Consider the following 12,673-nt stretch of genomic DNA (forward strand, 5'->3'; position numbering starts at 1 on the left):
CGTAGGTGAACGTTGTGGAGGCTGATAAAATGTTTGCAGACTAACAGGATTTTTTTAACTTGCCTACAGAAGTCTTAAAAATATCTTAAATGCCACCTGAAGCACCATATGGAGAACTTACTCTCACTTAGCTACAACCATAATTGCATTTATGCTGTCGTTTTGTACAAAGAAAGCAAGAACTTGAATCTCAAACTGAAACCTTGAAATCACTCAGATTTTCTGAAAAGGCTTAGATTTGACTCAACAGGAAAAGTCATAATGATTATAGATCTCTTGAATATTGGGGAGTAGAGAGGAGAAGAGTGTGAGGGGTTCATGCCGAGAGACACATTCTTGGACACTGCAGCAGGACTGGTACTCAGTACAATGCTACTGACTTGTCACTAGCTGGCAAGACAGGCTTGGTGTGCCGCTTTGTCCAAGGGTCATTTGCTGAGTCACAGAAGCCACCAGGCTGCATCCCTGAGGGCAGGAAAGAAGTAACAGCAGGCTTCTAAGTCACCTGCTTTGTGAACAACCCAAAGGTAATGCTGAGGAAGAATCTCCCCAGAGGCGGCAGAATTTCAGACACTGCAGCACAATCGTGTTCCATGGCATAAACTAGCTGGAACGGTAGCACTCAGAGGAATCCGAGCCAAAGGTAGCAGGCTCTGCAGAGACCAGCGGCAGCCTCCAACAGAAAGGACAAGCTTTTCTTTCTTTTTTTTTTTTTTTTTAATTTTTTTTTTGACAATTATACGAGTATCACATGAGCATTATAATTTGAAAAAATACAAGAAAGCACAAAGGAGAAAATAAAAATTGATGGTTCATTTATGCAGTCAGCAAGTATTTCTGGAGCCCCTTCTAATTGTTACCAGGCCCTTTTCAAGGCACTGGGGATGGAGAGAGAAGCACAAACCTGCTCTCTTTTAACTTATAGTCACGAAAGGAGACAGATAAATAATATAATCGCACAAAGGAGAGGATCACCATTTCCTCGGCTAAACACCACAAGGAAAATAATGTGTCTCTAAAAGCAGATTGTAAAAGAATCTAGGCTGGGCCCAGTGGCTCATGCCTGTAATTCCAGCACTTTGGGAGGCTGAGGCAGGTGGATCACCTTAGGTCAGGAGTTCGAGACTAGCCTGGCCAACATGGTGAAACCCTGTCTCTACTAAAAATACAAAAATTAGCCAGGCGTGGTGGTGGGCACCTGTAATGCCAGTTACTCGGGAGGCTAAGGCAGGGAGAATCGCTTAAACCCAAGATGCGGAGGTTGCAGTGAGCTGAGATCGCACCACTACACTCCAGCCTGGGTGACAGAGTCCATTTTTTGACTACATCTCAAAAAATAAATAAAATTAAAATTAAAGGAATCTGGCCAGACTCAGGGGATTGGGAGAAGGGAGTGGCAGTCTGAGAAGGCTTCCTGAGGAGGTAACCCTAAACCGAAATCCGGGGAATTAGTCCGAAGCGAGCTGAAGAGCCACCCAGGTAGAAAGAATATCATGCAGAAGCTCCCTGAAAGGAGGGAACATGAGGTGTGTTGAAGAACTGAGAGAATCCAGTGTGCTAACAGACTAACAGGAGCTGGAAGGAACGAAGGAGACATAAGCCTGGAGAGGTAGACAGGAGCAGACCGTCTTTAAAGGGCGTTGTCAGCCTTCATCCATGTCCTCTGTACTTCAGATATTTTATTTATCCATTTTAAAGATAAGGTCTCACTCTGTCACCCAGGCTGGAGTGCAATGGTGCGATCACAGTCCACTCAAACTGAGCTCAAGTGATCCTCCTGTTTCAGGAGAACTACCAGCTGCCACGCCCAACTGAGTTTTTCATTTTGCGTTGAGACAGGGTCTCACTATGTGCAGGTTGGTCTCAGACTCCTGGCCTGAATCAAGCCACCTGCCTGGGCCTCCCAAAGAGCTGGGATTACAGGTGTGAATCACTGTGTCTGGCCCCAGATATTTTACTTACATGTATATATGAGCATATATATATGTGTATATATCTGTGTACATACCATATGTGTATATATGTGTATACATACCATACGTGTATATGTGTGTATACATACCATATGTGTATATGTGTATATACATACCATATATGTATATATGTGTGTACATGTCTGTATGTGCATGTATATGGTTTAACATTACCATCAAACTGCCAGATTTTTCTCTAGTATGCACCAATTTATATTCTTGCACTATATAAGAATGTCACTTTCACTTCACTTCCAACAGCACTTATTATCTTTTTTTTTAAATTAAACACTCGTGGGTTTGTTTGTTTGTTTATTTGTTTCGAGATGGAGTCTTGCTCTGTCACCCAGGCTGGAGTACAATGGCACAATCTTGGCTCACGGCAACCTCCAACTCCTGGGTTCAAGTGATTCTCCTGCCTCAGCCTCCCAACTGGCTGGGATTACAGGTCTGCGCCACTGCGCCCAGCTAATTTTTGTTATTTGTAGTAGAGACAGGGTTTCACCATGTTAGCCAGGTTGGTCTCAAACTCCTGACCTCATGATCCACCCACCTCAGCCTCTCATAAGTGCTGGGATTACAGGCGTGAGTCCCCCCACCCGGCCCACATAAATTAAACATTTGATAAGCAAAAAGTGTATCATTTAACTTTTCATTTAACAGTGAACAAATATTTATCACCCATTGTTTTCTCACTTGCTTCACAGAGAGAGCAGGAGTTTTCTTATCAGTGAAATAAGTACAATATTGTTCATGTGAGTGGAATAGTCTCACTGTTGAAAACACCTCTTGCAAAGGCTCAGCCTCGGTATGTAATGGTCCCTTATTACTCATCCCTAAATGAAGGCATTAAAATACGTGAGCAATCCATCAAATTAGCGTCAGCCATTAGCCTTAGTTCAAATGAAGGCATGAGATTCATCTCCTCCTGGCAAATCACGTAGTATAGCGCTGAGGGAAAGAGAAAAGTCTGCTGAGACTTTTTGAGATGAGAGAAAAGGGTCAGATCTGGGCTTGACAGGAAATGAATCAGTATGAAGGAGGTAACGAATGGTGGGACCCTAACCAGGGACCCATGAGGAGGCTTCATGTCAAGGGAAAGGGGCGACCATTGTGTAGGTGAGGCAGCAGAGAGGTGGACTGAACTTCAGTTTGACAGCCTCACCATTATGCCTCGTCAGAGCTCTGCACCTTTGCCTGCAGCATGTGGGAAGACTCACTGGCCTGTCATCTGTCCAGAAGTCCCTTATGCACAGATGGGTTTCATCACCAGAAATCAGGACTGTGATTGAGGGTGCGTGCAGGTTGCAAAGAGTTATGCAGAAGTCCTGTGCGGTATAAACGACATCCCCTGGGACTGAAATCACACAAGAAGGCTGGCAAAAGCTGTATGCCTGAGGAGGATTGGAGAGGTGTGGAAGTGGGGCAGAGGTTTACCTATTTTCAGGCACTGGAACACCAGAATCTTCACAACAATGGTCAGAAGGGATTCAGCCCAGAGAACTTGCTGCAACACCACTGAAGTAGTTGTTTATTTAACTTGAGGACTCGATGAAATGATGTCGAGAAAGATTGAAGTCACAAAGCACACCAGCATTGAGTTTGACATACATTTTACTATCTAATCTCTATGCCACAAACCACACATACAGTGTGTTTCCTATGTAAATTTCCAGTCCAGCTCATTAAAGAGGTGGGCAGGGCTGTCACGTGATCACATGTTCTTTTTTTTATTTTTGAGATGGAGCCTTGCTCTGTCCGCCAGGCTGGAGTGTAGTGGGGCGATTTCGGCTCACTGCAAGCTCCGCCTCCCGGGTTCATGCCATTCTTCTGCCTCAGCCCCCTGAGTAGCTGGGACTACAGGTGCCTGCCACCGCGCCAGGCTAATTTTTTGTATTTTTAGTAGAGATGGGGTTTCACGGTGTTAGCCAGGATGGTCTCGATCTCCTGACCTCGTGATCTGCCCGCCTCGGCCTCTCAAAGTGCTGGGATTACAGGTGTGAGCCATCACGCCTGGCGATCACATGTTCTTTATTGTGGTCTTCGGCAGCGGCCTCCCCTTTTGTCCTGCTCATAGGACCTTCTGTGGGTCTTAGTTCCATGCTGTAGATGACCTTCTGTGGGTCTTAGTTCCATGCTGTAATGGCATGTCCAAGTCCAGCTTCGGGGCACGCAACCTGTGCAGTCACACAGGCCCCGAGCATAGAAGGGCTCCACACTTTGTTTAATGTTGCCATCTTGAAAGTTTTTTTTGAGCAAGGGGCCTCATGCTTTCATATTATACCAGGCCCCACACATTTTGTAGTTGGTCCTAGTCATATCTTGTTACCAAGACTCTTCTTTCCAATATTAAAAAGTCCTAGAATATTCACAGTATAATTGTGTGGTAAGGAGAGTATGTTTGAAACCAGGATTTATGTCTTACTTCTGCCACGTCCTAACAGTGTATAAGTTTTGAGATACAAGATCTCTCTAAACCTCAATTTTCTCACTTATATCTAACTCATAATTTGAATTGTCTTTTTCAGAAAATATTCATGCCGGCCGGACACGGTGGCTCATGCCTGTAATCCCAGCACTTTGGGAGGCTGAGGCAGAGAGATCACAAGGTCAGGAGTTCAAGACCAGCCTGGCCAACATGGTGAAACCCTGTCTCCACTAAAAATACAAAAAAATTAGCCAGGCATGGTGGCGGGTACCTGTAATCCCAGCTACTTGGGAGACTGAGGTGGGAGAATTGCTTGAACCTGGGAGGCAGAGGTTGCAGTGAGCCGTGATCATGCCATTGCACTCCAGCCTGGGTGACAGAGCGACTCCATCTCAGGAAAATAAAAGAGAAGTAAAAAGAAAATATTCAGGCCAGGCATGGTGGCTCATGCCTGTAATCCCAGCACTTTGGGAGGCCAAGGTGGGCAGATCGCCTGAGGTCAGGAGTCTGAGACCAGCCTGGTCAACATGGTGAAACCCCGTCTCTACTAAAAATACAAAAAGTTAGTGGGGCGTGGTGGCAGGCACCTGTAATCCCAGCTACTCAGGAGGCTTAGCCAGGATAATTGCTTGAACCCAGGAGGTGGAGACTGCAGTGAGCCGAGATTGCACCATTGCACTCCAACCCAGACAACAAAAGCAAAACTCTGTCTTAAAAAAAAAAAAAAAAAAAAAAAAAAAAATTCAAAATGTGGCAAAGCACTTAGCATCTGCTTGGCACAATACAAGAAGAGATTATTGGCATATGATTATATACATTTTGCTTTTATTTTGTGCATTTATTGTGCTATTTAGTGGAAACTTTGCTTGTCTCCAACATGGTCAGTAAAATATTTGACGCTAATTACCATAATAACATTTTGTCTGATGGTGTGGTCCTTCAGACCCGCATCCCTCTCTATCTCCTCAATCTGCACACTTTGTTATCTGGTCAGTGACTATTGAGTTCTTCCCCCTTTGTGTTCCTTTCATTCAGTGTTCTGCATTCTTTTTGTGGCCATGAGAGGGCTTTTATTCTGAAATCTTAGACAGAAAGAATAACTCCCTGATTTGAATCTGGGTTAAAAATGGATTCTGAATTCTTTTTTTTTCCGAGATGGAGTCTGGTTCTGTCACTCAGGTTGTTATGCAGTGGCGTGATCTCGGCTCACTGCAGCCTCTGCCTCCCGGGTTCAAGCGATTCTTCTACCTCAGCCTCCTGAGTAGCTGGGAGTACAGACATGCGCCACCACACCCGGCTAATATTTGTGTTTTTAGTAGAGACGGGGTTTTACCATATTGGCCAGGCTCGTCTCAAACTCCTGACCTCGTGATCCACCCGCCTCAGCCTCCCAAAGTGCTGAGATTACAGATGTGAGTCACTGCATCCAGCTGGATTCTGAATTCTTAAGGCATTCCCGCTGTCACCCACCTCATTGCCATCCCATGACAATTTTTATATAACACCATCAGGGATCAGTCGTATCCACGGCAGTGTTACTGGTTAACCATTTCGTACCCCAAAATGTGTAAATCTGGACGTAGGCTTCATTTAAAACATTTATATGAGTGTGTGCATGCACACACAAATGCACAGATAGATGAAAATGGGTGTCAAAAGAGAACAAAAATTGACAGCCAGAACTGCTTCAGAAGTGTTCTGATGTCTACATCTCACATTGAAAAAATTAGGATGGACTGACGGATGGGCACAGGGGTGGATAGATATGTGATAGAGAAAACATAGCTAAATGTTTTCTACAGAAAGTAGGCAGTAAGGACGTGGGTACTCATTGTATATTTTTTCTTCTTTTCTGTACATTTGAAAATTTTTATAATAAAATATTGCAGAGGGAATGGTAGCCAGTCGTGTATTATTTGATTAAAGGGTCTGCTAAAAATCAGGAAATGTAATGAAATCTAGATTTTTATCTTTTCTTAATCTTTTTTCATCTCCCCCCCACCCCCACACCCAGACTGAAGTTCAGTGGCACGATCTTGGGTCTCTGCAACCTCCACCTCCCAAGTTCAAGCGATTCTCCTGCCTCAGCCTCCCAAGTAGATAGGATTACAGGCGCATACCACCATGCCCAGCTGATTTTTGTATTTTTAGAGACAGGGTTTCGCCATGTTGGCCGAGCTGGTCTTGAACCCCTGACCTCAGGTGATCTGCCCTCCTCGGCCTCCCAGAGTGCTGGGATTATAGACATGAACCACTGCGCCCAGCCTAGATTTTTATATTTCTATAAAAAAATCTAAATTCTGGCAATACTGAGTTGACATGCCAATAGGTAGTTGTAGCTAAGCAGCAGCTACCTTCGCAAGCAGCATGAGCTCACCAGGTTTCCATAGTCCCTCCACTTCCTGTCATATCGCCTTATGTCCTTTCTGAGTCGCGCATTTAGATTTCCCACCTGAACCCCCTAGACATTTGAGTCTCAACCCTTGTAAATATACTCATGTCAGAGGGGTTGTGGGATGACTCTTCTGATAAAAGTATTCACCCCACGGTACATTTTCCAGCAATTTTTGACATGGAGCCTTTAAGGTTCTCCCTCAGCAATGTCTATAAATTTCCTGAAATTATAATGTAAAAGATTATGCCTGTGTCCTTAGGCTGGAGTGCAGTGGTGCAATCACGGCTCACTGCAACCTCAACCTCTTGATCTCAAGCCATCCTTCCACCTCAGCCTCCCAAGTAGCTGGGAATACAGGCTTAGGCCACCATGCCTGGCTAATCTTTGTATTTTTTGTAGAGATGAGGTTTTGCCATGTTGTCCAGGCTGGTCTCGAACTGCTGGATTCAAGAAATCCACCTGCCTCAGCCTCCCAAAGTACTGGGATGACAAATGTGAGCCACCATGCCTGGCACCCAGAGCTTTTTATTAGGTTCTCAAAGAATTCTATGATTCAAAAATAATTAAGAATTACCATAAGTTAAGGAGCTGTAGTGGTATATTTTAAATGATCCAAATAATAATTTTAAAATGCCACTCACACATAACCAATCATGTACACTGTTATCCTGTATAACAAGACACCTATGTATCCATTTTAAAATCAGAACTGGTTAAGATCTGTGTGTGTGAGTGTGAGTGTGTCTAGTTGGTAAAGTGAGATTTACTGAGGATGAAAGGCCAGTGCATAGATAGTCCACAGACACTCTCTGTAATCCCAGCATTAGACATTCTCTTTATATGCATACATAAACGGCTGGTGATCTCTCCATTTCTGCTTTCTTTGCCATATTAAGCTCTTCAGTTCTGTCACTGGCAGTCCCCTGAATAATTTCATCCCTTTGCTTCTCATTTTATTGCATCTAAGTACATCCATAAAAGTCATAATCTGGAATCATATGTAGATGATGAGTTCCCAAAAAAAGACAATTGGCTTTTTCAAAGTTCTAGTGGCAGAACCAAGACAAGAACTTGTATCTTAAATTTAAACATAACTTTTAAGAACTAGCAATTCTTTACCTAAATAAACTGAGTCTGTGTAAATCCAACAAATGGATAAGACTCCAATATATTACATTATCTAAAGCTATGGCTATAACCCAGATACTCAGGAGGGTCTTTTGACGTAAGTTCCAAGTATTTATGTACATTTTACAAGAATGACCTCTCATTCTATTCACCTACCAACTTGGTAGCTGTGGCCAGAAGAAACTGATAACCAGGGCCATATAGAACCACAAGGTACCCAGATGAAGACCTGAAGCTGCGCTCCCCAACCTTATCTACCTGTTCCTCCTCCAAACAGCTATCTACTGAGAAAGCTCACTCTTTTGGGACTTTTGGGAGGTAATTAGGATGATATAAGGTCATCAGGGTGGGGTTCTGTATCAGTTTGTTCTCACACTGCTATAAAGAACTACCTGAGAAATGGGTTATTTATGAAGAAAAGAGGTTTAGTTGACTCACAGTTCTTCAGGGTTAACAGGAAACATGACTGGGAGGCCTCAGGAAACTCAGTCACGGTGAAGGTGAAGGGAAAGCAAGCACCTTCTTCTCATGGTGGCAGGAGAGAGAGGAAGCGAGGAGGGGGAAGTGCGACACACTCTCAAACAACCAGATCTCGTGAGAACTCACTGACTATCACAAGAACTGCAAGGGGGAAGTCCGCCTCCATGATTCATTCACCTCCCACCAGGCCCCTCCTGACACATGGGGATGACAATCAGAGATGTGATTTAGCTGGGGAAACAGAGTCAGACTATATCAGGTCCTCATGATGGGACTGGGGGATTCATAAAAAGAGGCAGGGAGACATGAGCTGACATGTTCTTGCCCTCTCACCGTGTGATGCACTCTGCTATACTGTGATGCAGCAAGACCTCACCAGATGCCACAGCCAACTGGCCTTGGACTTCTCAGCCTCGACGACTGTGAGCAATATAAACCTCTATTCTTTACAAATGACTATTCTGTGGTTCCTCAAGAACCTTGGATGTGCCTGGAGATAAACCTGGTGCAACTTTCCTCTTGGTCTTGAGGATTGGCCTGTGGTATTTAATTATAGCAACAGAAAATGGACTAAGACATTCCTATTGATCAGACTCCCTTTCATAGTCAAACAGAAGCAAGAAGATGAAATTGGGGTTTCTGAATTGGGAATCTGAATCTTATCTGAGGCCAGATAAGTCATTGTTTTGAGTCACTGTCCTGTGCATGTAGAATATTTAACAGCATTCCTGGCTTCTATGCACTAGATGCCAGGAGCACCTTTCATCATCCAAGCTAAAGACCAAAAATGTCTCCAGACATTGTCAGCTATCCTGTGGGGGTGAAATCATGAGTGGCTTTAAATTATTGTACCATTTAATCTTACACCAACTCTTTATAAAGTTCAGAGACAAAATTCAAGATAAGGCCACAGAACCTAGACTACAGCAAAGGTCTTTCATTTCCGAGACCAGAGTTTTATCCAGCACACGAGAGCTGCCCCCAAACAAATGCTAAAAGGCTACTGGGCCAAAGTTCTTCTGATTTTTTTTTTCTGCAGTGCCAATACTGCATCTTAAAGACCAGGACACACATGAAGTCCTTCCAGGTTGCTGTCTTCTTGATGGTACTTACTGCTTTAGTAGCTCAGCTTCACCTCAGATAACCCAATTCACTCACCAGCAGATATCACTCCTACCACTCCTACTTATTGGATTTTTGGATGGATTTCACAATAGGTCTTCTTTAGGACAAGCTGTTCAGCTTGTTTTTTTTTTTATTTTATTTTTTTTCTTCTCAGTTACACAGAAGCATCTAATGCCTGAATACTAGAGTCCTATAAGATCTAAGGATGCTCCAAGGCAGGAAGAAGGCAATGTTAACTACTGAGCAGGGAGTTTTGATTCCCTGTGGATAAGGGGAAACAGGAGCAAGAACAAGGCACACTTGACAGAGATCTGATCTTTCCTTCCATCCACAGTTGTTACAGGGTATACTGCGCCCTCCAAGCCAGCAGGTGGCTCAGTTTTCTGTTACAGTGAAAGGAGAGTGTGTTTGCTCCCACACTATTGACAGGCCAGCTGTTATTACTAAGTGCGATCATTAACAAAAATACAATTCATTGTGTACCATCAGCTCTCAAATAGTATGTCTCAAAGGACTTTTTTTTTAAAGGCCAGATTCACCTCTGGAGTGGAGCTGGGCCTAAGGTTACCAGATGTCTCTGCAAGTCATCTGAATTTATCATCTTCCCTAGTTCAGCCATCTGGCTCACATGCTGGAGCAGAGACTCATCGACTCCTTGCCAGAGGTTGTGTGACTTGAATATTCATATCTTACACAAGTCTAGGAGAAGAATTGATAGAAAGCTAGTCTTCACCCTTAGAATTCTTTACTTTCAAATTTTATTTCAGACATTTGCATATCATTGATATAGGGCAGCATTTTACAGGTAATTCATCCTGATTATTTAAACTACAAAACAAGTATAGAAACTTAAGACATTTTGTCTTGACTATATGAAATATATAGGAAAACAGGAGGGATGGAGAGGAGGCCCCTTCTTTTGTTTTGTCTTTTTTGATAATTTCCCTCTGTAAGCCAGTTGGCTTATCTTTGGCAAATTAAAGAGATTAAGCTAGTTAACATAAGTTCTTGCCATCTGATTGAGTTCTTAGACGAAATGGCTGGGGAGGTTTATAAGTTTTCAAAAGCCACCACTTAAACAAACCTACATAAAGTAATAGTACATGGAAACTTCTTAAAAATAAATCTCTCTTATACTGTGTATATGGAAGATTAGAAAGTCACACCATTACATTTTTACTGCTAGGCAAATATTATTTGATACAATCTAAGTCACTCCTCCTTCCTTTCCCTTCATCCTCATATTAACATATAAGGACGGCCAGACGCGGTGGCTCACGCCTGTAATCCCAGCACTTTGGGAGGCTGAGGTGGGCAGATCACCTGAGGTCAGGAGTTCAAGACCAGCCTCAACATGGAGAAACCCCGTCTCTACTAAAAATACAAAATTAGCCGGGCGTGGTGGTGCCTGCCTGTAATCCCAGCGACTCGGGAGGCTGAGGCAGGAGAATTGCTTGAACCTGGGAGGTGGAGGTTGCGGTGAGCTGAGATAGTGCCATTGCACTCCAGCCTGGGCAACAAGAACAAAACTCCGTCTCGAAAAAAAAATAAATAAGGACAATTTCTGCATCTGATCTTTGGGTTTTCAGGAACCTGGGATCTGCCCGGAAATAACCCTGGTGAAACTTTCTTCTTGGCCTTGAGCATTCAGTACCACCAACAATCAGTGGAGCAGCTGAGCTGGCAAATCCAGTTGGAATTTCATTCAGCTGCCCCAAACCCTTCACAAACCAAACTCTGAAAATGGACCCACCTGACTAATTTGAAATAAAATCGCTTGAGCAAAAACCAGCTACCCAGAATTATAAGCCTAAGAGGACAGATGTGCCACCATTCGATTCCATTGGTTAGAACTAGTCTTAATCCTTTTCTCCTTTTGTACTTAATGTGTATATATATATTTTAAATGACTTTTCAACTTTAGAAAGAAAAAAAGTCCAGGCATGGTGGCTCACTCAGCCTATAATCCCAGCACTTTGGGAGGCCAAGGTGGGCGGATCACCTGAGGTCAGGAGTTTGACATCAGCCTGACCAACATGGTGAAACCCCATGTCTACTAAAAATACAAAATAAGCTGGGTGTGGTGGCACATGCCTGTAATCCCAGCTACTCGAGAGACTGAGGCAGGAGAATCACTTGAACCCGGGAGGCGGAGGTTCCAGTGAGCCAAGATCACGCCGTTGCACTCTAGTCTGGACAACAAGAGTGAAACTCTGTCTTGAAAAAAACAAAACAAAACAAACAAAAAAGAAAACCCAGTAACTGTAGGTAAGTAATTATGGATTGCACTAGGGCTTAGACAATGAATATTTCTTTGGGTTGGGGTGGGCAATATCGGGGAAATAATCTTATTGTGTTAAAAAAAAATAAAAGCATCTGGATGCGGTGTCTCACACCTGTAATTCCAGCACTTTGGAAGGTCAAGACAGGTGGATCGGGAGTTCCAGACCAGACTAGCCAACATGGCAAAACCCCGTCTCTACTAAAAATACAAAAATTAGCCAGGCATGGCAACGCATGCCTATAATCCCAGCCACTCAGGAGGCTAAGGCAGAAGAATTGCTTGAACCCCGGAGGTGGAGGTTGCAGTGAGCTGAGATTGTGCCACTGCACTCCAGCCTGGGCAACAGAGTGAGATTCTGTCTCAAAAAAAAAAAAAAAAAAAGGCATTTCCTAGGACCCTCCAGAAGCAGTGTTCTCATTCAGAGAGCCTGAGAAAATAGCCTGTCAATTAAGATGAATATCAGAGCACATAAAGGATAATGATTTCATTACATATTCAATTATAAGCCAAACTCCTTCTCTCTGGCAGGAAATACCTTCTCAATCTCACAAAGATTTTGACATTAGAGAGTAAAGGACAAGAAGAAGTACAGACAAAATAAGCATATAAGAGTAGCATGTAGAAGATTCCTGTCATCTTTGTGAAGTGGGACAGAAAATCTAAGGAAAAGAGCTGGAAGTTGAGTTTTCATATATTTTTATTTTTACCTTCAAATCAAGTCATAAAATATCTTACTTTAGTTGTCTGGGAAGATAACGTAGTCCATTCCTTTGACTTTGGACCCATTCTGGATTTTTCTTCCAGTTTTCTGTATCCAGTTGTCCCTGTTTCCATTTTTAGGCAAATGGTATATGATGTAA

The sequence above is a fragment of the Chlorocebus sabaeus genome, chromosome 26 (assembly GCF_047675955.1).
Source record: "Chlorocebus sabaeus isolate Y175 chromosome 26, mChlSab1.0.hap1, whole genome shotgun sequence".
In the NCBI taxonomy this organism is placed as follows: Eukaryota; Metazoa; Chordata; class Mammalia; order Primates; family Cercopithecidae; genus Chlorocebus; species Chlorocebus sabaeus.